Here is a 26231-nt window from a genome sequence, read left to right as displayed (position 1 = left end):
TCTGCCTCAGAAGGGAAGAGGGCTATACAAAAGATTGGGAAATGTGGCCATCTAAGAATTTTGCCTACCACGAATGGCAAGTATTCATCCTCTCTCATGATGAGGAAATTCATACATGAAAATCATGTGTCTTATTTAAGACATTGTTGAGTTAGCCATCATGGTTAGCCCATTTCCTATACTTTAAAAAAATCTATCTTTGTCATTAGTATGACAGGTAAAAATTATCACTTCACCTTAAGGCATAGGAAATGCAGGCCAAACTTACCAAATTTGCACAGGTGGTTTGGTTTCCCACATAGTCCCATTCTTGGTCAGAAAGAAGGCCCCTTTACTCAAATGGGTCCACTCTTATTATTGCTAAATGTTGGTTATCCCTTGATAGAGAACCAGGGGATAGTGAACCATGTGTTCACATGACACACACACAGGCAAACATGCACAAAATTGGTTTTGCCATCTATAGTTTGCCTGTGTGACCACAAACCCTTGTCACTATTCACTAGACAATGAACAGTCACCAGAACCAAGGTGAGCCAACAAGGTTCATTTGGAAATTGAACATAGTAACTGCACTTTGTAGAAAGGTCACCATATACTCAGGTATGTATCAGCCACCATGAAAAACACACACTTACATAAACATAGTCCTTCCTACAGAGACAGGTGTAAAATACCTTACTTCCTAGGGAGAGATACACAGACCTTCATCAGTAGTAAGCTGTAATTGCCATTCTCAGAACCTTATTCAGTATAGATTTTGATCATAACAAGGAGTTATTGTCCTATTACAGAAAGTAAGGGTCACTGGAAAATAAAACATAAACTGGAAAGAACATTTTCTGTCACAGTAACATAACACTTAGCCCAGACCTCCACAGTTGTGATTTCCTGGAGCTACTGAGGCTAGGCTGTGCCTTTCCTCCAGTTTCTTTTCCCCCTTCTCACTGGTGTGAGGTGGTATCTCATTGTGGTTTTGATTTGTATTTCCCTGATGGCCAATGTTGCAGAGAATTTTCTCATGTGCTTGTTGGCCATGTGTATGTCTTCCTCTGTGAAATTTTTGTTCATGTCTTTTGCCCATTTCATGATTGGATTGTTTCTTTGCTATTGACTTTAATAAATTCTTTATAGATCTTGGATACTAGCCCTTTATCTGATAGGTCATTTGCAAATATCTTTTCCCCATTCTGTAGGTTGTCTTTTAGTTTGGTTGACTGTTTCTTTTGCTGTGCAGAAGGTTGTTATCTTGATGAAGTCCCAATAATTCATTTTCACTTTTGTTTCTCTTGCCTTCATGGATGTATCTTGCAAGAAGTTGCTGTGGCCAACTTCAAAACGGTGTTGCCTGTGTTCTCCTCTAGAATTTTAAGGGAATCTTGTCTTCTCAAATTTAGATCTTTCATCCATTTTGAGTTTATCTTTGTGTATGGTGCAAGAGAGTGGTCTAGTTTCATTCTTCTGCATGTGGAAGTCCAATTTTCCCAGCACCATTTATTGAAGAGACTGTCTTTCTTCCAGTGGATAGTCTTCCTGCTTTGTCGAATATTAGTTGACCATAAAGTTGAGGGTCCACTTCTGGATTCTCTATTCTGTTCTATTGATCTATGTGTCTGTTTTTGTGCCAGTACCACACTGTCTTGTTTATCATAGCTTTGTAGTACAACCTGAAATCTGGCATTGTGATGCCCCCAGCTATGGTTTCTTTTTTTAATATTCCCCTGGCTATTCGGGGTGTTTTCTGATTCCACACAAATTTTAAGATGATTCGTTCCAACTCTCTGAAGAAGCCCATGGTATTTTCATGGGGACTGCATTAAATGTATACATTGCCCTGGGTAACATTGACATTTTCACAATATTAATTCTTCCAGTTTATGAACATGGAATATTTTTCCATCTCATTGTGTCTTCCTCCATTTCTTTGAGAAATGTTCTGTAGTTTTTAGGGTATAGATCCTTTACCTCTTTGGTTAGGTTTATTCCTAGGTATCTTATGCTTTTGGGTGCAATTGTAAATGGGATTGACTCCTTAAGTTCTCTTTCTTCAGTCTCATTGTTAGTGTATAGAAATGCCACTGACTTCTGGGCCTAATTGCTGTATGAGTTCTAGCAATCTTGGGGTAGAGTCTTTTGGGTTTTCTATGTAGAGTATCATGTCATCTGCGAAGAGGGAGAGTTTGACTTTTTCTCTGCCAATTTGAATGTCTTTTGTTTCTTTATGTTGCCTGATTGCTGAGGCTAGGACTTCTAGTACTATGTTAAATAGCAGTGGTGAGAGTGGACACCCCTGTCTTGTTCCTGATCTTAGAGGAAGGGTTCCCAGTGTTTCCACATTGAGAATGATATTTGCTGTGGGCTTTTCGTACATGGCTTTTAAGATGCTGAGGAATGTTCCCTTTATCCCTACACTCTGAAGAGTTTTGATCAGGAATGTATTTTGTCAAATACTTTCTCTGCATCTCATGAGAGGATCATATGGTTCTTGGTTTTTCTCTTGATGATATGATCAATCACATTGATTGCTTTACGAGTGTTGAACCAGCCTTGCATCCCAGGGATAAATCCCACTTGGTCATGGTGAATAATCTTCTTAATGTACTGTTAGATCCTATTGGCTAGTATCTTGTTGAGAATTTTTGCATCCGTGTTCATCAGGGATATGGGCCTATAATTCACCTTTTTGGTGGGGTCTTTGTCTGGTTTCGGAATTTGGGTGATGCTGGCCTCATAGAACGAGATTGGAAGTATTCCATCTCTTTCTATCTTTCTGAACAGCTTTAGTAGAATAGGCATTGTTTCTGCTTTAAACATTTGATAGAATTTCCCTGGGAAGCATTCTGGCCCTGGACTTTTGAGTCTTGGGAGGTTTTTGATGACTGCTTCAATTTCCTCCCTGGTTATTGGCCTGTTCAGGTTTTCTATTTCTTCCTGTTCCAGTTTTGGTAGTTTGTGGTTTTCCAGAAATGCGTCCATTTCTTCTAGATTGCCTAATTTATTGGAATAAAGCTGCTCATAATAAGTCTTTAAGATTGTTTGTATTTCCCTGGTATTGGTAGTGATCTCTCCTTTCTCATTCATGATTTTCTCTCTTCTTTTCAATAAGGCTGGCTAATGGTTTATCTATCTTATTAATTCTTTCAGAGAACCAACTCCTGGTTTTGTTGATCTATTCCACAGTTCTTCAGGTCTCTATTTCATTGAGTTCTGCTCAAATATTTATTAACTCTCTTCTTCTGCTGGGTGTAGGATCTATTTTTTTTTCTCCAGCTCCTTTAGGTGCAAGGTTAGCTTTTGTATTTGAGTTCTTTCCAGTTTTTGGATGGATGCTTGTATTCCGATGTACCTCCCCCTCAGGACGGCTTTTGCTGTATCCCAAAGATTTTGAACAGTTGTATCTTCATTCTCATTAGTTTCCATGAATCATTTTAATTCTTCTCTAATTTCCTGGTTGACCCTTTCATCTTTTGCAGGATGGTCCTTAACCTCCATGTGTTTGAAATCCTTCCAAACTTCTTCTTGTGATTTAGTTCTAATTTCAAGACATTATGGTCTGAGAATATGCAGGGGACGATCCCAATCTTTGGGTATCAGTTAAGACCTGATTTGTGACCCAGGATGTGGTCTATTCTGGAGAAAGTTCCATGTGCATTTGAGAAATATGTGTATTCAGTTGCGTTTGGATGTAAAGTTCTGTAAATATCTGTGAAATCCATCTGGTCCAGTGTATCATTTAAAGCTCTTGTTTCTGTGGAGATGTTGTGCTTAGAATATCTGTCGATTGTAGAAAGCGCTACATTCAAGTCACCAATTGTTAAGCGTATTATTATCTAAGTATGTCTTAACTTTGGTTATTAATTGATTGATACACTTGGCAGCTCCCATATTCAGGGCATAAATATTCATGATTGTTAAGTCCTCTTGTTGGATAGTCCTTTAAGTATGATATAGTGTCCCTCTTCATCTCTTACTACAGTCTTTGTGATAAACTTTAATTTATCTGATATAAGGATGGGTACCCCTGCTTTCTTTTGAGGACCATTTGAATGGTAAATGGTTCTCCAACCTTTTATTTTCAGGATGTAGGTGTCCGTATGTCTAAAATGAGTCACCTCTTGTAGACAGCAAATAGATGTGTCTTGCTTTTTTATCCAGTCTTAAACCCTGAGCCTTTTGGTGGGGTCATTAAGCCCATTCATGTTCAGAGTTACTATTGAAAGATATGAATTTAGTGTCATCATGATACCTATTCAGTCCCTGTTTTTGTGGATTGTTTCCTTGGACTTCCTCTTCCTTTTACAGAGTCCCTTTTAACATTTCTTGGAAAGCCGGTTTTTGGTCACATGTTCTTTCAGTTTCTGCCTATCTTGGAAGCTCTTTATCTCTCCTTCTATTCTGAATGAGAGCCTTGCTGGATAAAGTATTCTGGCTGCAGGTTCTTCTCATTTAGGACCCTGAATTTATCCTGCCAGCCCTTTCTGGCCTGCCAGGTCTGTGGAGAGGTCTGCTGTATCCTAATGCTTCTCCCCATAAAGATTAGGGATTTCTTGTCTCTTGCTGCTTTCAGGATTTTCTCTTTACCTTTGGAATTTGCAAGTTTCACTATTAAATATTGTGGTGTTGAACGGTTTTTATTGATTTTAGCGGGGGGATCTATTTCCTGGGTCTGAATGCCTGTTTCCCTTCCCAAGTTAGGGAAGTTCTCAGCTATGATTTGTTCAAATACAGTTTCTGGACCTCTGTCCCTTTTGGCGTTCTCAGGAACCCCAATTAAATGTAGATTTTTCCTTCTGAGGCTGTCATTTATTTCCCGTAACCTATCCTCATGATCTTTAATTGTTTTTCTCTTTTTTCCTCAGTTTCCCTCCTTGCCATCAACTCATCTTGTATGTCACTCACTCTTTCTTCTACCTCATTAACCCTCATCGTTAGGACCTCCAGTTTGGGTTGCATCTCATTTAATTGATTTTTAATTTCGGCCTGATTAGATTTAAATTCTCCAGTCATGAAGTCTCTTGAAACCCTTATGCTTTTTTCTAGAGCCACCAGTAGCTTTATAATTGTGCCTCTGAATTGGCTTTCTGACATTGAATTGTAATCCAAATTCTGTAACTATGTGGGAGAGAGGACTGTTTCTGATTCTTTCTTTTTATGTGAGTTTTTCCTTCTAGCCAGTTTGCTCAGTGCAGAGTGGCCAAAAACAAGTTGTAATGTAAATAGGAGAAAAAGAGAGGAAAAAAAAAAAAAAGAAAAAAAGGGGGGGGGAAGGGGGAACAAAAAGAAAACAAAAAACAAGGGGGAGTATCTTCTGATTCTATACACTGTAAATCCCTCGACTTCCTCTGGAACTTTCCAGTGATGCTTGGTCAATAACTTGCTTTTCCCCCCGTCCTTCTAAGTGGTCTTCTGGGGGAGGGGCTTGCTGTGCTGATTCTCAGGTGTGTGCACCGGGGGAGCTGCCCAGCCCCTGTCTGGTGCATGGCTCAGTGGGAGGTGTTTATCCTGTGATGCCCTGGCTCGGACCCAGGTACAAGGTGACGCCAGGAGGAACAAAAACAGTGGCGGCCAGCTCTCCAGCCCTAGAGTCAGGTCTCGCAATAACTACCACAGCTCCCAGTCCGCAGGGGCCTGGATGCTCCAGGGACAGGGGGCGACGATCTACACAGCTCCGGGGGCACCGGGGCAGGAGCGTCCTCGCTGTCCTGGGCCCTCCCCGCCCCACCTGTCCCGGGAGAGTGCAGGGTCCTGGGCTGTGTCCCCCAGTGCCCTGGGCTCCGGGGCCTGTGCTGCTGGAATCGCACTCCTGGGGCATGCAGCCCCCTCCGCCCGGAGCCACCACCCACCACCCGAGCCGCAGCGGAGCTGCTCCGGAGGTCCAGGGCTGCAGCCCTTTAGGGAGCTCGGCCGCGGGGTGTGGCGCGCTCTCCCCGGGGTGCAGGTGCTCCGTTAGTGCCCCTGGGAGCCTGAGGGCATCCCCGCCCCTCCTGGGATCCTGCCCAAGCTCCCTGCCAGGGCCTTTCCCTCGGGGAAGATTGGTGAAGCTCCTGCTTCTCCGGGGCGGGGCTCTCCTGTCCTGGGGGCACTCACCCCGCAGCCTTAGCCTGGCTCCTTGCTGGGACCCCTCCCCCTTGGATGCTTTTTATTTCTTTATTATTATTATTATTATTATTTTCATCTTCCTACCTTGATAGAAGCACAAACTCTTCTCACTGTAGCATTCCAGCTGTTCTCTCTAAATCTCAGACTGAATTCATAGGTTTCCAGAATGATTTGAAAGTTATCTAGGTAAGTTGGTGGGGACAGGTGACTTGGGGACCCTACTCTTCTGCCATCTTGCCCCACCCTCCATCTTTTACTCTTAACTAAAGGAAATCTCACAAAGAGAGGCACAAAGTTTTATGTTCCAACCACATTTGCAATAGGGATTGAGAGAAAGGAGCGGTAGACCGTAAAGGTTAAGGTGAGTCTTATGTTGGTCCTGAAAGAATGAGTAGTAATTGAGAAGCCAAAGAGATAAATGATAGTACAGGTAGTGTGAATACTATGGCCAAAGGTAGAGACAGCAATGCACATGTTGCATATGGAGATCATGAACCATTTTGGTTTCCACAGAGGGTTCATAACATATATTTGTGAGACACTTAGGAAGGAGTATCAGAAATATTCATTTTATGGAAGATCATCATGTTTGCCTCTTTTATGTAACTTTAAACTGTTAGGTTTGCAATAACAAATCCTCATTTGAAATCAATGGTCAGTTACCTATGCATTTAATTTAACCCCTTTTGCAAAAATATTGTGGCAAACTGAGGAACTCTTCTATGGTTATAAATCATACGTGGTAGACCAGGACTCTACACCAAGCTCCATCACTTATCAGTTATATGATGCTGAGTAAGTTAGTCTTTCTGAGGTTCATTTTTCTCATTTATGCGCTAGGGATAATAATACCTAGTATATAGAATGAAATAAAACTATGCATATACAATGATATTAGGGTCACTAAGATATAAGATGTGACTTCCTTCCTTACTCATTCATTGTACATCTGCACTGTTACCAACTTAGGCCTAATCAAAGGTGATGATGACAGTGATTTTCATGACCGATCAAAGTAAAATATGACCCAAGAGTTTTGTTAAATGCCTTATGTGGCTCATGCCCTTTAATTCTCACAACCTCAAAAAAAAAAAAAAACCCTCCAGTACAGAGTTCTTGTTACAAAAAATTTTCTATTGTACTCTGGAATTACTTCCAGCTTGCTATCAATTCTGGGTAAGTGAGTATGTCTCTGGACTCTAAAATCGAGTTGTTCTGTCAGGAAAAGAGTGTCCCTCCAATGTAGGCCATCAGGGTGGGCTAATGAAAATCAAACATCACCTTCAGAACATGTATTTATTCTCAGGGCAAGTCTTGTGTGCATCTTACCAGAGAGCATTCACGAAACACGAGTGAGGATGTTTGTACTTGATGAAAAGAAAGAAAGAAGAAAGAAAGAAAGAAGAAAGAAAGAAAGAAAGAAAGAAAGAAAGAAAGAAAGAAAGAAGAAGAAAGAAAGAAAGAGAAAGGAAGGAAGGAAGGAAGGAAGGAAGGAAGGAAGGAAGGAAGGAAGGAAGGAAGGAAGGAAGGAGAAGGGAAAGGAAAGAAGAGCAAGGAGGGGAGGGAGGAAGGGGGAGGGAGGATAGAGTTGGCCTCAGAGTAGAGATTTATAACAATTAGATTTATCTGTGACTCTTGGGCAAGTCACTTGACCTTTCTGAATTAGACTTCCTTTATTTGTAATAGATATTAAGTTTCATAATGTGCAATATAATGAAATTCATTGGTTTTAAACCATGGTTTCAGTGTCCAGGTCCCACCTCAGATCAATTAAATCTGAATTTCTGGAGAGCAGAGCCCACATATAGATATTCTAACAATATGCAAGTGACTTAAATGTGCAACCTGACTTGAAATCACTTAAATAGATGATATTTAATATATAGTTTATATCTAAAATTCTGGGTACCAGATAGTAGTTACATCCTAGAAACAATGTATCTGGGCAGTATTATTGGAAATTGAAAGGGTAAATGAAAATGGTATTTTCTGAATAGAAGTTAGTTTGGGGAACTATTTGTATGACCGAGTCTAACCTAGTGAAAATAATTTTGAGATACAAGCTGTTCTCTCCATGCTGTTCTCCTTTCTCCTTCTGTAGCCTCCTTCAGAAGGCTGGACTCTTAGGATCTTTACAGTTATATCTATTTCCTAAAAAACTCTTCCTTGTGGCTTACTCTTTCCCATTATTCTCTTTTTAAAAATATTATTGTTGCCTGTTCTCCAACTTTTTGAGGTATGATTGACAAATAATGATACATATTTAGGTTATACAATGTGATTTTTAAAGTTGTACAATATGAAGATATAATTTACAAATACATTCCAGAATTTGCACCATAATCAAGCTAGTTAACACATTCATCACGTCACACACCGTCACCATTTCCTTTGAGTGTGGTGAGAACACTTGAGATCTACTCATGTAACAAATTTCCAGTATATAATATATTATTAAACTATAATCACCTTGCAGAACATTAGATCCCCAGAATTTATTCATCTTATAACTGAAAGTTTGTATCCTTTGACCAACATCTCCCCACTTTCCCCACTCTCTTGCCAGTTTTGTAAATAATATATAATAAATAATAAATAAATCTAATAAATAAATAGTATATATAATAATAATAATAATAATAAAATAGTTTTGCTTGTTTTTTGAACGCTTCTTTTTAAAAATGAAATAGATTTGGGGGACATTTGGGTCACTCAGTCAGTTAAGCATCTGACTTTGGCTCAGGTCACGATCCCAGGGTCCTAGAATTGAGCCCCATGTTGGGACTCTGCTTGTGCCTATCCATTTCCCTCTGCTCCTCCCCTGCTCATGCTCTCTCTTTCTTTCTCTTTCTCTCTCTCTTTCTTTCTCTCTCTCTCAAATAAATAACTAAAATCTTTAAACAAATGAAATAGATTTTTGAGAATCTGGGTTTGGCATCTTTGGTTTTTTTTTTTTTTTTTTTTTTTTTTTTTTTATTTATGATAGTCACAGAGAGAGAGAGAGAGAGAGAGAGGCAGAGACATAGGCAGAAGGAGAAGCAGGCTCCATGCACCGGGAGCCCGACGTGGGATTCGATCCCGGGTCTCCAGGATCGCGCCCTGGGCCAAAGGCAGGCGCCAAACCGCTGCACCACCCAGGGATCCCATCTTTGGTTTTTTAATGCATATCTGCATCTGTGATATCCAGGGATTGAATAATAGCATCTGGTTAAAAATAGAGATGAGGTGAGAAGGGGGAGTAGGTATGACTGATAACTTTTAGAATTCCCTCCCATCATTGACAGCACCATGGAATTTTTTCAGTCAGGGTTCATAGTACATTGTTTTAGAATATCTTTTAAAGTTACCATTGTGGATTGTCTGGGTGGCTCAGTCAGTTAAGCATCCAACTCCTGGCTTCAGCTCAGGTGATAATCTTAGGATCCTAGGATCAAGCCCCGTGGCGGACTCCATGCTTAACAGGGAGTCTGCTTGAGGATTCTCTCTCTCCCCTCTCCTTCTGCTTCTCTCCTTTCCCACCACACAGTCTCCTCTCTGTCAAATAAATGAATAAATCTTTTATAAATAAAATTAATAAAATAAAACCATTATTGTATCCTGTGTTTCCAGAGTATTTGAAAATCTTCAATGATATTTAAATATTAATATTTCTGAGTCTACACACATTCTGTAGGATTGTAGGGCAGTCACTTTAGGTGCAAGACAATGAGGTTAAGAGAAAATAACAACTTGCCAAAGGTCACCTTGGAAATAAATGGATAGAAACAGAAATTCATATTTCATTCAGATAGTATTCCCCTTAGATAATTCTGTAGAACTGCATCCCATCAATGTTAAAAATCACCCATACCAGTCATTCATTTACACGGTCCTATGAAATGTGTAATACATTCCATATAACACAACTAATGTAGAGCAGACTTAGGACTTTGAAAAAGGACTAGACCGAAAAGCAGAAAATCTTCATTCATTATGCTGAATTGCCATTGCAAAATTACTCCATATCATTACAAAAGGTTTTAAAAATTAAACTCACTGCTGATGCCGCCTTTAAAATCTGGCATTTGTCCATGAGCAGACTTTCTATTAGCTCAGCTCTGGCTCATTAAACATCCTGAATTTGAAGCAAATTGTTTAAGATGCAACATGTGTGAAACTAGTATATTGATTAAGCATGACTCATGACATAATCAAAACACAATCTTATTTTATCTCTCATTGTTCTTTACAATATTTAGGAGCAGATCTTTTTCTGGCCCTGAGTAAAAATCCTCCATGTTATGCTAAGCAAAATAAGTCAATCAGAGAAAAATAATTATCATATGATCTCACTCATATGTGGAATGTAAGAAGCAAAACAGGATCATAGGGCAAGAGAGGAAAAATAAAACAAGACAAAACCAGGGAGGAAGACAGACCATAAGAGACTCTTAATCACAGGAAACAAACTGAGGGTCGCTGGAGGGGAGGGAGGTCGGAGGATGTGATAAGTAGGTGATGGGCATTAAGGAGGGCACATGATGTAGTGAGCTCTGGGTATTATATGAGACTGATGAATCACTGATCTCTACCTCTGAAACCAATAATACATTATATGTTAATTAATTGAATTTAAATTTTAAAAATCTTCCAGGTTCAGACTTTTATGTTCGCTTTTAGTAAGAGAAAAACTCACTTTAAGTCCCAAAGCAATCTCTAATCAGAAATCAGAATATCTAATACAAGTCTAACAAAAAATTTAAACTTAAAAAATAAAAAATAATTTTGAACTTAATTTAGCATTGACTGTTCCCCGGTTGTAGACTATATCAACTCAAAAGCTACTGTGAGAAAGAGACTTCTCAATTTCTCTGCCACTGCAATGGCCACTATTCAATGTTTACAATATATTCTGTTGGAACAGTAGACCCCCAAATCTACTGAATTGGCTTCAATTAACCTCATTCATCTTTGGATAAGCTCTTTAAAACTTCTCCTGACATGGGATTCCACTATTCCACTTTCCACTATTTGGAAAGATGTCTACTTCTCTTGATGCCCTTTTTCTGGCTGGTGAGCCCAAAGAAATTATAACAAACATTTATAATTAATTCACTTTCCATTAGTTCTTTCTGTTTATGCCTTACAGAGTTGGCTTTGTGAATTTGATACATATTCTTCTTAATTTGGACCAGTATGTTAGAGAACTGTAGAGGTTGGTTGAGGATGATTCTTTTCAAGGCTAATGTATCCAAAGGATACGAAAGTACAGATTCAAAGGGGCACATGCACCCCAGTGTTTATAGCAACATTATCAATAATCACCAAACTATGAAAAGGGCCCAAATCCATCAACTGATGAATGGATAAAGAAGATGTAGTATATAATATATACGTACTGGAGATGAGAAGTACAACATAGGGAAATGTAGTCAATAATACGGTGATAGCATTGTTTGGTGACAGATGGTGACTATATTTATTGTGATGAGCACTGGGTAATGCATAGAATTCTTGAATCAATATGTTATACACCTGAAACTAATACAATATTATATTAATTATACTTCAATTTAAAATAAATCTGACACCTGAATGTTCTCACAGGCACTTTCCATAATCTTTTTTTTTTTTTTTCTGGTGTATGGGTCACACTTTTCCAGTATCTGTCTCCAGTGTTTGTGTCTCTGTGTGTGTATATTCCTGTGACTGTGACATTTCAAATTATATATTATAGCAATTCTAGGCACTTTCTTTCTCTTCCCGGGGCTTAGTATTATTTTCTTGTGGTTTTGTTGGTTGTTGTTGTTGTTTGTTTGTTGTTTACTGATTCAGTCTGGATTATTTTAGTGAAGCCTATCCTTTCCCCAACCTCAGCACCCCATCACACACCCAGTGTGAAGCCTCTGATTTTGGTCTTCAGGGGACATAGACTTGAATATGTCCACAGTTACCCTAGGGTGACAGTGATTATAGTAGAACTCTGTTTCTTTTCCTGATCACACTCAGCTGTTAGCTCCATTAATTGCTAACTAATTGCTTTGTTGTTTTCAACAATGCCTTAAGACATAAATTCCTTTACAGAGGAATTCAATCAAATTTAGACTCCTTTCAAGGGACAGTTCTTGAGGTCCATTGGCTATTTGTCTGACTCAAGAGGATTCTTTCCAGCTGTCACTGTCCTCATTTCTCTCCACTGAAATGAGGGCAACCTCCCGGGTAGCCTTTATAACCAATGAATCCATAGATCTCCTGTCAGTTACCTTTCACCATAACTTTTACTGCTTTTCGGAGTGTCCTGAGGCTTGAGCTTCTCTGTACTTCATTACAATTGAAATCAGTTCCTTGGGGGTCGGAGATGAGATTAGAGCTCTGTTTTTTGGCCTGTCTCTCCCTATGGGCAAAATATCTGACCCACAGGTCTGGTCTTGGAGATGGGGACGATGGTCAGCTTCTTTGTGGTGAAACTCCACATTGAGTTGTTGAATGTTCAGCTGATGCAAGATGGCAACAGTCCTGGGTCTCCTTAGTTTGCCACTCTCAATGAGGAATGCCCAGTCTTTGAGTATCCTCATAATTCTTCTGTAAATCTACAAGTGTTCTGCAAAATACAGTTTTATTTTTAAATACACTCTTAAAAATTGCCCATCCTCACTAAACTCCTATAAATGAATCTTTCCGACCACCTCTTTAAGTGAATGATCAATCAAAGTGTATTTGGGAGGCTGGGGAAAGCAACATTTATATTGAGGTAAACAAAAACAAAAACAAATCAAGGCATTTGAATCTTTACCAAATTTCTCTGGGAACTATTTAGTGTGAGTATTCATTCTTGTTTTTACATTAGGCAGATAATCAATAATCTAGGACTAGAATATTAAAACATTATTTCAAAACCAACATTAGTCCTTACCCTTCCAATTTATTCTTTTTCCTTTTTTCCTTTGCTTTGCCCAGTTCCACATTTGTATAGTGGACCTACTTGTACTTTGACGTTTATAATCCTGTTTTCCCAGCTACGAATATATTTCCACCACATGTATCATGGCTAGAAAGAAGGTAGGAAGGCTTTTCGACAAGACTTTAAACAAATGCATCTGCAAATTTTGAAATCATTATGAGAGAAGAGAGATGAGAGAAGAGAAACAGGTTTGCTGGGTTTTAACAAATAGCAAGTGGGGCTCAGGGATGGAGGAGAATAGCAGGTCCTTTTCTCCTATTGTAAAAACCACAACTGGCAGATACTTTGTTTTACTTTCAGGGTACAGGTCTGTTTTCCAAGGATAAGCCCTTATTCGTGAATAGTAGAGATATTTTTTGGAAGAATATTCCAGGCTCCTTTAAGGACTGAACTAATCTTATTTAGGGCACTCTCTGTTCATGGAAACACTGAAATTTAATGGCGGCGCTGGCTGCTTTGTTTGCATCTGCTCATGTTAGATTGGTCTAAAGAGTAACTCAGCAGATTCTTCCAAAACGCATCCTACAGAAGTCAAGTCACAAAGGTTTAATTATTAATGAGGAACAATTACTCTGTTATCTTTAAGGTGATTCCTTCCATGGGTCTAGAAATTTTACTTTCAATGAAGTTAACACAAGGCAAACAAAATATATATTTAGAAGAATATATAGTTCTTTAGTATATAGTGAATTCTTTAGAAGAACTTTTACTCTTATCATTATAGCCATTATATTTCTGGCATTCATTTATTAAACATTGGGTGCCTACATGTGCTTACAGGAGTGTATTATTTTAGTTTGTAAGGGCTGTGAAGACATCTGAAGGCATTTCACACCTTCTAAAAATAAGAAATAACAAAAAAAAAAATAAAAATAAAAATAAAAAAAATAAAAATAAGAAATAACAAACTATGTGAAAAAGTTTTGGAATTTAAGAATATTTTGCAATTTCCAAAGTCATTTTTCCTTCCTAAAATCTCCATTTGAACTTTATAACAACTGCAGCAGGAGAGGGTGGCTTGGAAGATATTATATAATACAGTGGAAGAAGTCTAGGCTCAGAGAAGTCTTAAAGGTCATTTAATCCAATCCTTTCATTATATTTTTTTCATGCCAATTTTCTCTTTCATTTCACTTGAAAATAGTACCAGACTACAAAATGTTGCCAAAATGAAATTCATATATACCTTTTATTCAGTTTCCACAAATACATCATCTTCTACAACCACAGTACAATTTCAAAATTGGGAAATTAAATCTGATATAATACTGTCAAACTGATTTTATAGACCTTATTCAAATCTTGTTCATTTATTCAGTCGTGTCCTTTTCCTGGTCTGGGAATCAATCCAGGATCACACACCACCATTTGTTTTCTTATCTCCTAAATTTCCTAAAACTGGGAACAGTTTTTTCAGTTCTTTGTCCTTCACAATGTTGACATTTTTTAAAAAACTGTACTAGTTGTTTTGTAGAATGCTCTTCATTTGCAACCCTTCCATTTTCAAGTTTAGGTAGTCAAGCACGGTGATTCCCTGAGAACTCACAGCAAATTTGTGGCCGACTTAAACACAAATAGAAGGCTGAAAGTTGTGTGGAAGTTCATCCTAAGATTTCAGAAGGCCAGTCTCCTTCCAGAAGGGTAAGGACTGACAAGGAAACAGTGAATTTATACAACAGTTTTAATAGATGCACTCAACACACGCCTCTAGTATATTACTGATTACCTATGAAATCTTGAATTTTGTGCTAAACCATGAGATGTGTAACAGTGAGCAAAAACCAAAATGGTCCCACGCCCACAGTTTGAGCTCCTTTTTTGTTTCACCCCGGACTTTGTCTTGTTCTGGAAGTTGTGAAAGGATATGTCCACAAAACACTTAGCACATGGCTAGTAGCAAAGTGCTCTTTCAAACGAGTTATGCCAAAAAAAAAAAAAAAAAAAAGCAAACAAACAAACAAACAAAACAAAACAAAACAAAACAAAAAACAAACAAACAAAAAACTGGCTTGAGAATGAAAGTTACAGAAGATCCGGGAAAGGGAGCAAAGCATGGCCACTGCTGGGAGAAACGTCTAAATACACATACCATCATCATCATTGCAGAGGTAGATGATAGATCGATCTTAGATAGATAGAATATATTTCTATTTACCTCTATAAAAGGTCCACAAAAGATAGAACTATGTTCTATCTAAGATGGGTCTATCTGGGATCTTACACAGAACCTCACACCCTTCCCTCGGCTGCCCTTCCGCGTCCCTCCAGAGCCCAGACGCGCGGCTGGCGCTCTAGCTTAGATCAAAGTGCCAATTCACGGAGACTAAGAGGAAGGGGAGGAATCCTTCAGTCCCTTCCTCCCAAAGACGCTGGCAAGAGCCCTGGCTGCAAAGGAGATCCAGGCAGTGGACGGAGGGGAACAAAGCGAGAGGACAGCAGGAGCGGGAGGGTCCCCGGCGCTCACAGCCCCTTCCCGGCGGGCAGCCGAGCCCCGGGGACCCCGGAGAGCCCGGCACTCCCCGCCCCGCGGGGGCTCTGCATGCAGCGGCCCGGGGTCCAGAGACCCGCCGCAGCCCACGTGGGTGCGCCTGGCCCCGCGCGCCCCGCCTCCGCCCGCGCCCCGCGCGCCCCAACTTGGACCGAGTTGGGGTCCTGAGCGCCCGCCCCAGCCGCCCGGCGCTCCAGGCTCCCGAAGGGAAAGCGGGCGCGGGGCTCCCCGGGGCTGAGCGCGCTCCTCGGGGCGGGGGGGGCGGCTCCCCGGGGGCTGAGCGCGGTCCTCGGGGCGGGGGGAGGCTCCCCAGGGGCTGAGCGCGCTCCTCGGGGCGGGGGGCTCCCTAGGGGCTGAGCGCGGTCCTCGGGGAGGGGGGAAGCTCCCCGAGGGCTGAGCGCGGTCCTCGGGGCAGGGGGGGCTCCCCAGGGGCTGAGCGCGCTCCTCGGGGCGGGGGGCTCCCCCGGGGCTGAGCGCGCTCCTCGGGGCGGGAGGGCTCCCCAGGGGGCCGACGGGTCCTCCGCGTCCCGGGCGCTCGGCGGCGGCCCCCTCCACACCCCGCGGGCCCCCGGACCCCGCCGGGCTGCTGCACCCCCTCCCCTTCGGGGGCGCCTCTGGCGCCGAGCGGGGAACCGGAGGCCCGCAGAAGTGGAAGCCCCGGAGAGACTTTAAGCAGCGGGACCCCGGGACTCCTCCGCAAGAGAGACACAAAGCTTCGGGGCTGGAGGAGCTGAGCTGAGGATCAGCACGTTGGAGGGGACCGGGAACTCCGCACACAAAGGACGCTCCACTTGGCTGGCAGCCACGGTGTCACGAGTGGAGAAGGGGCAGGATGGGGGGTGATGAAAGAGGTGAGGGGTGAGGAGGGTAAGCGCTAAAGTGTGTTGGAGAGGCAGGTGGACAGGGGTGTTTGAAGCTTCTTACTCGGGAACTGCGCGAAGCGAAGCCACTGCCCAACTTACTTCCCCAGGAACAGTGTCACCTCCAGAATGCTTCCATCCCTCCGGGACATCTATCTTCTCCAAGCCCCAACCATGAAAGAAACTTCCAAATTAGCAGGTAAATCCTACCCCCTGTCACAATGGTCTGTGGGGTTGAAGAGCAGGTAAAGAGGGGGGTTTGTAAGGAAGTATCTGGAATGCGGGGATGAGAGGGTTAACTTGTAGGGCCGCCTGATACTCGGTGGAATGAGTTCCCCTTTCCGGGCTGCAGACTTTGCAGACTTACTGATGGCTTGAGTAAGTCCAAGATGACATATTAGTAAAGTAACTTAACGTGGATGAGAACTGCAGTGGGATGGTCATTGTCTTTTGGGTGTAGTCCCTCTCTCTGGGCACTGGAGATGCAAGTTACAGAGAGAGCCCGTTGCCCGTTCAGCCTTTTGAGGGCGTGTGTGCTTTTCCAGTGTGATCCATTCCTAGAAACATCAATACCCCAGTGACAGCAACCCCTTGTTGTCCTCCAGTATTTGACCTCCTCCAGTGAAGAACACAAATAAAGGCTTGACCCTCCCTCATGAGGTGAAGAGATTGCTAGATTACAGGAGGCTGACACGGAGGACAGTAGGTGTGGTGGGGTTTTGCTGCCCACAGAGTGGCTTGTAGAGGTGAACATCAGTGATTTTGGGCCATGCCAGAGGAAGTTTTAGAATTTGGGGAATATATCTGCAGTTCTTCAGCTGTCAGTTTAAAGTGAACCTGGAAACTCTCTTTGGCAGACTGGTGAAACAACAGCTTTGGTGGTTATGATTAAAACCATTCAAAAAGTGCATGAAAGTTCTCTAGGCTACCATAAAGCAGACATTGAGAACATTATGAACAAGGGCAGGCAAAAAATAAACATAAATGAGTGGTAGATTCAATCAGGAAATTGAGAGTTTATTCTTTGAAATACGCGCAGATTATTCAGGTTAGCGCCTTCTACCATGACTTCATTTGTAATATTATTGCTAGAAACCTTCCCACCATAGTTATGCTCATACTGAGCTTTTGAAATAGAAATTTTTAGTATTTTAAGGTGAAATCTGTTCAATAGGAATGAATATAGGTTTAGAATATATTGATGCAAATCACAATAACAAGAGTTAATATTCCTAGCCCTGTCCTGAGAGCATCCAGAATGCTCTAATATCTACCCTTGAGGATACAGATGCTGGTCCATATGTTGTTCTCACACACATTTACTTAAACCATTGAAGCGGAGGTTATTTCCATGGAGCTCCTGGAGATCTTTGCTCTTACTCCCTACTTTAATAATCACATCTTTAATATCATCACTGCTAAAATTATTCACTCCATTTAAGTTTGAAATTTTTAGAACTTTTCCACTTCTTCGAATAGTTAGCTCACAATTTCTGACTGTAAAGGGAAGTTTTGGACACATCAAATACGTAGGTGCTGTGAAGCAAAAGACTTTGGACTAGAAATGCATGCTGTTTTCCAAGCTGTAAATTATCCCTCACCTAATCTTGAAAGAGAATGAGAGAGGGGAAGATGCATCCTTGGCAAACCAGATACTTGTTCACTTAAGTAATTACTAAACTGTAGTGTGTGTGTGTGTGTGTGTGTGTGTGTGTGTGTGTGCATTGCGGGGGTGTTGCCAGGCATGGTCATGTAATTGTGCTTACAAATTATATAGGGACAGCGTGGGTCAAATTTTGGATGGCGACATGCAGTAGGTCTACTAGGGTTACTTATTGTTTGTCAGTAATAAGGGTAGTGACTGATGCTTGAGCACTCAAAGTCTGCTAACTAGTGACCTTTCTCTCTTGCCTGAAGTCCTTTGTTTTTTATTTTAACCCTCACACACACCTACCCCATAACCTTCTCTTTCGATCTCTGTCCTCAAAAGTAGAGCTAATCAATTTCGTCTATCCAGATATATCTGTTTCAGCATTACGAAGAAAGTAATTATTTTTGTAAATTGGATAGTATAGAAGCAGAGGAAACCTCCCAGATGGAGGCAACTTAATGTAATGAAAAAGACTGGAAATTTGAGTTCTAGCCCTCTTTATTTGTCAAGTACCTTTGGCAAGTTGAGGCAATAATCTGAATTTAGATTTCTTCATCTGTAAAGTGAGGTCAGTGCTAATCAGAATTAATTGGCAGAATGATAGATCTTGATACACATGAAAGGACACTGTTGTGATAAGTTCCCTACATATTTGTGTCACTGTCATTTCCAATACCTTTCTTTCTCTCAGATCAGTAAAGGGAATAGTTCATCAACCCCAAACATGAAGACAAAAATCAGAAATTCATGATTTGCCACCTCAATTTTCTTCCTCAGAATGAAGTGGGGCAGGGGCACTTGGGTGGCTCAGTCAGTTAAATGCCTGCCTTCAGCTCACGTCATGTTCCCAGAATCCTGGGATCTAGCCAGAGTCAAGCTTTCTACTCAGTGGGGAGTCTGCTTCTCCCTCTCCCTCTCCCCCTGTTCTCCCTCTCTTTCTCCCTCTCTCTCAAATAAATAAATAAAATCAGAAGAAAGAAAGAAAGAAAGAAAGAAAGAAAGAAAGAAAGAAAGAAAGAAGAAAGAAAGAAAAAAAGAAAAGAAAGAAAGAAGAAAGAAAGAAAAAAAGAAAAGAAAGAAAGAAAGAAAGGAGGGAGGGAGGGAGGGAGGGAAGAAAGAAAAGAAAAGAAAAAAGAAAAGAAAAGAAAAGAAAAAGAGAAAGAGGCCCAGGTGTCACACATCTTTTAAAACTGTCTGATCTTTAGTTTAGTTTAGTTAAAACCCATAAAAAGACTAATGATTATGCTAAATTAAAGTGGGGTGATTATAGACGGCCCATATAACATTTCAGGAATTCTGAATGTTTTTTTTTTTTTTTCCTGAATGGTTATGGTTTCATTGACTACTTTCCCTCTTCTTGCCTCCTTCCTGTGCATGTTGCTGATGCTCTTGGGGCAGCCATTTGGGGGCATAACTTTTGCCTTGCACATGACTAAACCTTTCTTTATTGTGTGTGTGTGTGTGTGTGTGTGTGTGTGTGTATAAGAGAGAAAGAATGAGAGAAAGTTCAGAGGAATTTTGAAGATTTTGAGCCATTATTTAAATTCAGGTATTGACATTTGTAGCCCTGTCATACAGGGCAGACTTTCTTGATGGGGACCTTAGCAAGATTTGGACCAAATGAGGGAATGCTGTGGCATTCAGGATCCTAAGTACAGACAATTTGTCAGGAGCAAGAACATATTGCTTCTACACAGCTCATTTTATACATGATCTAACTTCATATGATTATAGTCACTGCCTTGTGGGGTGTGTTGTGTGTATTATTCTTTCCTCCACTGGGTTTCAAAATGCTAACCAGCACTAGCTCATTAGTGCCTATGAAATTCTTGTTAGGTAGATAGTATAAGCATTAATATTGTCTCCTCACATTTTTATGCTGAATGTGATTTAAAATGCTTCAGTTTCTTACTCTCTATTTCTCACTGGCAACATTGCTCATAGACAATCATCTGCATACATATGTCCTTATGATGATATTAATATCGCGTTTATCAAATTGTAGGACTATCTGGTTATTTGACATGCGCATCTTCTCCTTCAGGTATTTTTAAACCTGAGATGTATCAATGCAAACTTGACAATAAAACCAGGCCGGTATTTTTTGTTGTTGTTGTAAAATGTCTTATATTCATCATTTAAAAAAATATCATAATAATCTTGTGAGGATTGAATGATCGCTTCCATTACACCAAACAGAAAACTAAGGTTCAGAAAGAATAAGTCAGATGTTCAGGCTCTTATGAGAGTGTCAGGGACAGAGCACAATTTGTAAACTTTTTTGATCTGCCTCCAGAATCTATGCTTGCCTGATACATTTTAATATAGGACATAGAAATCAGAGCCAGTTGAGATCTGTTTGTAAAATTATTCATCGTGAATGGATTTCAGAGGAGGTTGGGAGAAGGCACATCAGTTATGGATGCTCTATCTCCTTGAGAAAAAGGAATGCTCCTAATACATACCTGTCAGATTTCATTCCTGAGCTGCAGTAGTGATTGCATTGTTCTCACACTCTCCTCTTCATCTTTAGAGAGCCTGAAAATCAACTCTTGAGTGATTCACTGAGCATAAATTGATGGGAAAATTTTAAGACCTAGTCTTACTTTATACATTTATGAGTCAACAAAAAAATCTGATTTTCGTTTGATATCAGCTGTGATCATTTATATACGATTTTCTTCACCTGACCTTTTAAATTTTAATAGAATTAGCTTTCTTTAACAAACTTACAGTTTTCTTTTCCTGATCAGGGTTCTGATCCTAATTATGAAGGCAAATGCATTGGACATGGAAAGTGAGATGCTATAGAGGAGAAAAGCATAAGATGTGAGGCAAGAGGGACCAGTTTGAATCCCCCTACTAGCGATCTTAAAAGTAGGGAGACTACATGCTTTCTGCTTTCTGATGACACATAGTCAGTTCTTTCTCTGAAGCTCCACCCAGGTCAGACACAATATGTTAGTGTTTTCAGTTTGAGAGTGTTGCACTCGTAGCTTATAAGTTAAGTTTTGGGGGAACAAAGATGAAACATTGATCTATGTCCTTGACTTTGGAGTAAGCAAGCCTTCTATTTCACATGATTAGGTATTTTCCTATTGTTCACATACATATGTGTTTACATAAATTCCTGAAGTTTGAAACCCACTATTTAAATAAGGTACTGGTATTTGTAGTAAGAAAGATGTAGTAGTTTATTTTATATCACCTTTGTGTTGGCAAACACGCAATCTTTAGCTGAAAAATGCATAATCTAAGAATAGAAATTATACTTCTTTTTGGAATTTGCTGATACCTTCTATCAAAGATAATTAAATATTGACTTTGGGGGTGGGGTGGGGGATGGGTTAAATAAGTGATGGGGATTAAGGAAGGCACTTGTTCTGATGAGCACCAGGTATTGTATAGAAGTGATGAATCACTATATTGTACACTTGAAATCAATATTATACTGTAAGTTAACTAACTGGAATTTAAATAAAAACTTTTTTAAAAGACTCAGGAAGATTCATATCTTTTAAAGAAAAAGGATATGAATAGAATAGAATTAGACACGAAACCATAGATTTGGGCACAAAAATGCGTGGAGTGTTTTCTTATTTATATGAATAATTGCTAACATTTAAGTAGTACTATGTGCCAGGGACAACACTAACAGCTTTATGCAAATAATCTTATTAACTTTTCATTCTACAGATATCGCTGAGAACCTAAGTTGTTCCAGGCACTGATAGAGAGGTGTGAGTAGCATGGTATAAAAAGTCATGAACGAATTCACATGAGGCAGTAGAAGATGCACGTCTTCTCATGGGAGAACTTCTAGAGGACTAAAGGTGAGGTGGGAACCTTCTGGTAGGGATGGTTAAGAAGGCTTTTTGACAAGGGTGGTGCTTAATTTGAACAAGGAATAATAGTAGTGAGAACTTTAAAAGGGGAATTTTGAGGTGGCCACAGTTCATGTTAGGCAAAAGAACTGCAAGAGCACGTGTAGAGAGGAAATCCCTTAATATATGACATCAGGTTTGAACGATTAAGGATATATTGCATGCCCAATGAGAAATTGAAAATTCATGCCCCCTGAAAACAAAAACAAACAAACAAAAAAAACCCCACGCCATCCCTTAAAGATATCATTGCCCTTATTTGCACATTTAAATCTCATCTTGGATGTCATAGCTTCTTTTTATCCTGACTTGTTTTCAAAACAAAGATTGTCTTTTATTTAGTAAACTCTATCAGAGACATCCTGAGCCAGGCTCCCCAAAATGCCACTTTGCCTTATGTCTTTAAATTTATATACAAATACTATGGCTTTTCTTTATGTGTATCTTGATCATTGTCGCATACCTCTTGAAAGTGTGAAGGATGCATCTGTGTCTCCAAAGGCATACTGGCCAGACATCATCCCTGCAGCAGCCAAAAGTGAGAGCCTGGAAGAGCTTTGGAGGAGCAATGTGAGGAGGAACCAGACTCCTCAGAATGTGCCAGCCACTGCAGAGTGTAGATTCTGCTTACATCAGATACATGTCTAGGAGAGGAAGAAGTTTCCTTGTTTCTTCTAAGCTCCTTCCAGTTGGTTTGGGAATTAAATTGGCATGAGACAGATGAAAAACAAAAACAAACAAACAAACAAAAAAACAAACTAAAGTGCACACAGAGGCACAATAATGAAATTAAGACTTCAAGAAATGACCAGCTCAGGAGGTTTTTACACTTTTTTCGACAAAGAGACAATAAATCTATGAGGAATTGACAGGATGAGAAAATGTAACTTTGGGAGCTACAATTGGTAAGGAATTCTAAACAGAATTTGGGCTGGGAAAATAAAAGAATAAAAAAGTAACAAGGGTTGTTTATATAGTCTCCCTGGCTCAGATTTCTTACAGAGCAAAGATTCTCTTTACCCGTATTACAGGGAAGGAACTTTTCACTTGGGAGATTGATTTCTTGCTTTCTGGAGTCTAAGACAGGTTGAGAGGCAGGGGCGATCAGAGCGTTATTTTTGCAATGGCTGTCTCGTAAGTGACATTTATTTAAAATGAATATTGATGAATGAATGAATGAATATTTTGGCCTATTGATGAATAGGCCAAAGTAGCACATTTGGGGGTAGCCTGCTCTTGGCCCCTATAGATGCAATGGTTAAAAGCTTGGCAACAAAAGTGAAATCTTACTATTCAAGGTTCATACTGAAAGAACAGGCATTATTCTAAAATTCTGATAGAGATAAAAGGACCTGGATGCTCTTATAGGAAACTACGTAGTTTTTACATATACATCAAAGCTGTCTTGTCTCTGCTTCTGCTGAGATCTACTGAATATTTTTCTACTACCTTAGATCAGTAATATGCCTTTTTACTATTCAAAATGCTTCACTTTGAAGAATTTTGTCATGTTTCTTCAGTTTTATTATCATCATAGTCCTAAGAGATAAGAAGGACAGATATGATTACCGACATTTTGTGGGAGATGAAGCTGAGAGATGGCTGGTCTAGCAGTGTGGTTTACATGTAAGGTGTTGGAAGAAGGGGAGACTAAAATTTAGGATGCAGAATTCCACTGATATCTGGACTTGCTCAGGCCTTTTTGCCATGGGCTGGGGACAGAGTTATGTTTTGGCTGAAGCCAGCATTCCTGCACATCAGGGAGTACCATTGGGATTGGGCACAGGGCTCCTGGGGTCCAGGAGAACTGATACAGGTGATATGTGCTGGGCTTCAGAACAAATTGTCTGATTCAGGGTGATTGAGGGGTCATTACTGGCCTTATGAAGTGGCCATTGAGGGAACTATTAAGATTTACTTCAAGTCAGATGTCATTGCCTCATGATAGAAGTGTTATGTTTTATGCTGACAATTATAAATCAGTCATCAATGGCTCCCTTTGCTCTTCTTGTATCTGATTGAGGCTGGGGGTTGGAGACAAGGCAGAGGGGAGTTTGCTGAACACTAGAGTAATGATTCTACTCCACCCTGATACGCTCTATAGTATGATATTTCAGAAGCTGACCTTTAACAACAGTAATAAAAGTCACCATATCTAAAAAAAAAAAGTCACCATATCTTTTGAGCAACCCTCTATAAGAACATTTGCAAAATATCATCACTATGTTATTTAATTTAATCCTTACAACAACCCTCTGAAGTAGGAATTATCCCCATTCTAACACTGTGGAAACTGAGTGGAGTATTAATGACTGGGGTCCTTGAGCAGAAATTTACTAGAGGACAAATGGGAGTTCCAGGCAAGGCTTTTGGGGCTTATGCTCAAGCACATGTGAGAAAAACAAAGGAAAGGATCCTTCAGGCTGGCTCTCAGAACAGAAGGTGAGGCATGTTTCTTTTTTTAAAGATTTTATTTATTCAAGAGAGACACACAGAGGGAGGCAGAGATATAGGCAGAGGGAGAAGCAGGCTCCATGCAGGGAGCCCGATGTGGGACTCAATCCCAGGACTCCAGGATCACGACCTGAGCCAAAGGCAGAAGCTTAACCACTGAGCCACCAGGCATCCCAAAATCTGGTCAAGGATTTTTTTTTTTTAATTTATTTATGAGAGGCGCAGAGAGAGGCAGAGACATAGGCAGAGGGAGAAGCAGGCTCCTCACAGGGAGCCCAATTTGAGGCATGTTTCTAAAGAGCCTGAGGTGGCAAAGGAGTGATGTCTAAGTATGTAGGGGTGGGAGATACAGGAAATGAGGCATGCAGGCACAGTGGGTGGAACATGCTTCATCATGCACTGCATGTCTCATGAGCACGTCAAATCTCCACCCTTTGGTGTGATTTTTTTAGTGTTATAGTGAGGAAAAAAGTTAGTGAAAGGTCAGGTCAGCACTGTGGTCCACCTTGGCATAGACTGGTTTGGTTCAGTCTTCACCAGTCTTCCTGGTTGAGTCTCTCTTTTGGTAAATGTGTTTCTTCCACATGTCTGTAAGATCTACTACTCAAGAGGCATAGGGGTCCAGCTACCAAGAAATGCTGAGTTTTGAGGTCAGAGTTGAGGGACCCAAGTCCAGCCCCAGCTCTGCCTCCAGAGAGGTTAAGAAAGCCGCCACAAATTATCTAGCCAAAAGGCGACAGATCAGCAATTTGAGTTTTGCTTTGACTTTGACTCCAAAGCTCTTTCTACTGTCACACTGCCCTTGTGTATTGGGTTCATGCTGAAGTTTCTTAAAGAGGAATTCCTAAGCCAGTTCAAGTGATGGTAGGGGAGCCCTTGGCATGAACAGAAGATTCTAATTGTGCCCCTTTCCATGTTACTCTGTTCTCAGGTTACTGGCCTCTTTTATTCTTTTCATGATGCCCACCCATTCCTGTGAATGACTCCTGTAGCATCACTAAAATGTCATCTCCAGCTTGTTCTCCAGGAAGGATGAACGTGTGGAAGCTGGCATTTGATTTCTTCCTGCTGGCTACTGACCTTAGAGAGACAGCATGGACAGTGTGGATACTCACTCTAACATCAGGCATGCTATCAGGTAATTGTCTGATCATACTGTACTCATGAGCCAAAGGCTTGACGGCTCTAGTCATTTTCTCTAATTAGAATGAGAGAGGAGATGGGAACCCAAACTTATTAGTCATCTGATCCAGGGCTTGCCTGTTTGGAAAGTCAAAGGTCTTTTGCTTATTTCTTCACTTCTTTCTCTCGATTAGAATCAAGGGAAGGGTTTTTTGTCACTCGGGTTTGGAAATGCTGCCTCTAATCTCTACCTGACTAGCTCTGGGTAGATAGAGGGATTTTGAACTGAGCAGCCTTGGGTTCTCCAACTGGCAACTGAAACTACATTCAGAGATGGTCCTCTGCCCCCCCACATTTAAAATAACCTGGGGTGTTTTAAGTAAATGTAGCCTCTGGAATTAGTATTTATTCTGTTGATGGGGGCAGAAGAGTGAGCAGGGTTATTGATGTTTTAATAATCCCCTAGGTGATTCTTAGTAACACTAAAGTTTGAAAAATATTTCCCTAGGGAATTCTTCTGTAAGGCTTCAGAGCCCATGAACTTTCTGAGATTGCCTACACATTGCGTGTATATGAGCATTTTTTTTTTTTTTTGGAAAAAGTTGAAGTCCACAGCTATCTATAACTTCTCAAAAGAATCTGAATATATTGGGGTACAACCCTCTGAAGCAGGCTGGAGGAGAGGTGATGATGCATGTATAAGATGTCAGAAAGAGGAAATACAATACCTTTC

General features: G+C 40.6%; 1 long non-coding RNA gene across 2 annotated transcripts; it reads left to right on the top strand.

Moving 5' to 3' along the window:
* The first annotated feature begins 16061 nt into the window (after nucleotides 1-16061).
* Nucleotides 16062-25444, top strand: LOC119879252. 2 transcript variants are annotated; one of them, XR_005387404.1, is made up of 4 exons: nucleotides 16062-16378; nucleotides 16498-16586; nucleotides 21735-21871; nucleotides 25308-25444. It is a non-coding gene; the product is annotated as an uncharacterized LOC119879252 (long non-coding RNA). The 2 variants fall into 2 exon arrangements; XR_005387403.1 differs by having other exon boundaries at nucleotides 16062-16586.
* The last annotated feature ends 787 nt before the right edge of the window (nucleotides 25445-26231 follow it).

This window comes from Canis lupus, unplaced genomic scaffold (genome assembly GCF_011100685.1).
Source record: "Canis lupus familiaris isolate Mischka breed German Shepherd unplaced genomic scaffold, alternate assembly UU_Cfam_GSD_1.0 chrUn_S48H207, whole genome shotgun sequence".
In the NCBI taxonomy this organism is placed as follows: Eukaryota; Metazoa; Chordata; class Mammalia; order Carnivora; family Canidae; genus Canis; species Canis lupus.
This window is presented reverse-complemented; position numbering and strand designations above follow the sequence as displayed.